Here is a 2,452-nt window from a genome sequence, read left to right on the forward strand (position 1 = left end):
TTTTTTTTTTCAAAATTTTATTGAAAAAAGCTTTATTGAGGTATAGTTCACATACAGCTCACTTAAAGTATATAATTCACTAATATTTAGTATATCATAGAGTTATACAACCATTACAGCAGTCATTTGGATAACATACCTGATAGGCTTACAAAATAAAATTCATGGGGCTGGAGAGATGGCTCAGTGGTCTAAAGCACCTACTTAGAACAAGCTTAGCAAAGCACAGGGACTGTAGTTCAATCCCCCAGCACCACATGCCAGCCAGCCTCGCCCCCTGGTGGGCTGAGCTGGCCACAGACACACACACACACACACACACATATGCAAATAAAAAATAATAATAATAAAAAAATTCATTTCACCAGACATGTTGGAAGGCTGAAACAGGAGGATTGAGAGTTTGAGGTCAGACTGGGCAATTTAGTGAGGCCCTGTGTCGAAATATAAACAATATTAAAAAAAAAAACCAAAAAACTTAGCAGTGACTAGATTGTATCACCAATATAATACAAAAACAAAAACCTAAGCCTAAAAAGTAGTGGTCAGGGCAACCACTACTCTACTTCCTGTCTCTGTGGATTTGCCTGTTCTGCACATAACCTTTCATGAGATCATGTTATGTGGGCCTTTGTGACAGACTTCCTTCACTTGGCATAATATTGGCAACGTTCTTCTGTGTATAGCATATACCATTACCTCTTTTATTCATAGTGCAGAAAAGTTGTTCCATTATGTGAATAGAACCCATTTATCCATTTGGCTTATTTGGGTCAGGGACATAGCTCAGTGGCACAGTTCTAGCCTGACAAGCACAAGGTCTTGAGTACAAGTCCCAGTACAAAAAAAAAAAAAAGTGGGTTGTTTTCACTTTTTGACTACTTCAAATAACAATAATCTAAGTGATTTGATTTTTGGTTTTGAGATAGACACTTACTATGTAGTTGCAGCTGGCCTTACCTCATTGTACTCCTCCTGCCTCAGCCTCCTGAGTACTGGGATTACAAGGATGAGCCATATCATGCCTGGCATGGATAATGATATGGATAATGATAAATAAATTTTATATAAATATAAAAGTTATATTATGAGTTTCTGGCCATGGGATATAGCTCAGTGGTAAGGCACTTTTTTTTTTTTTTAATTTTTTACTTTTATTTGTGTGTGTGTGTGTGTGTGTGTGTGTGTCCAGCTCAGCCCACCACGGGGCGGGGCTGGCTGGCATGTGGTGCTGGGGGATTGAACCGTGGTCCCTGTGCTTTGCTAAGCTTGTTCTAAGTAGGTGCTTTAGACCACTGAGCCATCTCACCAGCCCTGGTAAGGCACTTTTAACTAGGTTCCATCCCCAGCACTAAAAAATAAAAGTGTGTTACCAGTTTTTGTTTTTAATCTCATTTAGATAAAGTGCCATTTTTATTACATGGCAAAGTAGAATGTTAGCTTCCCATTACATTGTCTCATAACATCGCGTAGTTGGTGGACTTAACACAGCTGTAGTACAAAGCCCTGCTCGAGTAGTAAAGTACCATGACTCCTTTTCCAGGGTGCAGCCAGCTGCTTGAAGGCAGAGGTTTGGTCTCCCAATCTGAGCCCCTGAGATGGTGTCCAGCATGGGACAGACTCACTGTCTTGTCTAATGAGTTCTTACCTGCCCTTTTTGGTAGGTTAAAAGAAGATCGTTTCATTTTTAACCAGCAACTCAAATCACCGTCTGTGTGCTACCAGCTTGTCTTCTTTTATTTTCTTTTATGCTTTTATTTTGTGCATTTCTATCCCACACTTGCTTCTAACATTTGCTTATTGTCAGTGTTCATTATCAATATCCTGAATTTGGGAGTATTATTTAAATAAAACAGTTTGCCTAAGCAGTTAATATTAAGGTAGTATAGTTTTGTGTTCATTTAATTTAACTGTGTATTTGTTTTATAGGAAACAGTTAATACTGTTATTTAAATGTGTATCTCTATAAACAGCAGACTAGAGTTAAAGGATTTCCTGGTCTCTTGATCTCATGAATAATTTTTTGGAGGCTATATTTAGCTTTTTGGATATTGTGAAAGAAAAAATTTAAGAAGTACTTTTAAGGGGGCCAGGGAAATAGCTCAGCAACATAAACACCTGCCTGGCAAGTGCAAGGTCCTGAGTTCTATCTCTGGTACCACAAAAAAAAAAAAAAAGAAAGAAAATGTACTTTTAAGCTATAAACTGTTTCTAAAAATATAACCACTGTACAGGGACATAGTTCAGTGGTAGAGCACTTGCCTCACATGCATGAGGGCCTGGGTTTGATCCCCAGCACCACACACACTCTTAGCCATGGTCATTCTAAAGAAGTCTGTCGTATCCCCAGCACCACACACACTCTTAGCCATGGTCATTCTAAAGAAGTCTGTCGTATCTGTAATCCCAGTGATTTGGGAGGCTGAGGCAGGAGGATTGCAAGTTTGAGGCC

General features: G+C 39.0%; 1 protein-coding gene across 1 annotated transcript in view; it reads left to right on the forward strand.

Moving 5' to 3' along the window:
• Positions 1 to 2,452, forward strand: part of Dnajc27 (DnaJ heat shock protein family (Hsp40) member C27) — a 45,352-nt gene that overhangs the window by 6,239 nt on the left and 36,661 nt on the right. The window lies entirely within an intron of this gene.

Source organism: Octodon degus, unplaced genomic scaffold (assembly GCF_000260255.1).
Source record: "Octodon degus isolate 3935 unplaced genomic scaffold, OctDeg1.0 scaffold00019, whole genome shotgun sequence".
NCBI classification, from domain to species: Eukaryota; Metazoa; Chordata; class Mammalia; order Rodentia; family Octodontidae; genus Octodon; species Octodon degus.